This window comes from Aptenodytes forsteri, unplaced genomic scaffold (assembly GCF_000699145.1).
Source record: "Aptenodytes forsteri isolate BGI_AS27 unplaced genomic scaffold, ASM69914v1 Scaffold6, whole genome shotgun sequence".
NCBI lineage: Eukaryota > Metazoa > Chordata > Aves > Sphenisciformes > Spheniscidae > Aptenodytes > Aptenodytes forsteri.
Genome location: NW_008795709.1, coordinates 2,870,261 through 2,870,994, shown reverse-complemented (window position 1 = coordinate 2,870,994; position 734 = coordinate 2,870,261).

Sequence of the window (734 nt, the reverse complement as noted above, 5' to 3'; positions counted from 1 at the left end):
GCTACAACCTCCTTTCAGGTAGTTGTAGAGAGCGATGAGGTCTCCCCTCAGCCTCCTTTTCTCCAGGCTAAACAGTCCCAGTTCCCTCAGCCGCTCCTCATAAGACTTGTTCTCCAGACCCTTCACCAGCCTCGTTGCCCTTCTCTGGACACGCTCCAGCACCTCGACGTCCTTCTTGTAGTGAGGGGCCCAAAACTGAACACAGTATTCGAGGTGCAGCCTCACCAGGGACGAGATTATTATTCTCTTCAGCTTCAACATTGAGTCAGCAGCTTGTCCAAAAGGCGGCACAACTCTGTAGGCTACTTTTTTTCCCTGAGGAAAACAAGTTCATATCTCTAGGCAATGAACTGCTGTGCCTTCCAAGCCTTGCATATGACACTAGTGAGTTGCTAGGGAGGGCCCACAAGTTCCTCCCTGTTTTACCCCATGTGCTTAACACAGGAGCCAGGCCACTGGTGTTGCAGCGGTGGCTGAGTCCCAGCTCTCTGGAGGAGGACAAGGAGCACCTTCAAGGGCAGGCAGACCCCAGGACCCTGAAGGGCCAGCTGCCCCATGTGGCTGGCCCTGCTGCACATAAAGCATGCCGATGGACATGGTCGCGACTCTGCCCTGTCACAAGTGCAAGTCACATTCTGTATTTGTTCCTCATTCCCTGGCACATTTTCCTTCAGCAGAGAGAGGGGGATGTGCAGGGGGCACACTGTGGTCTCCGATGAAGCCATGCTCTGTTT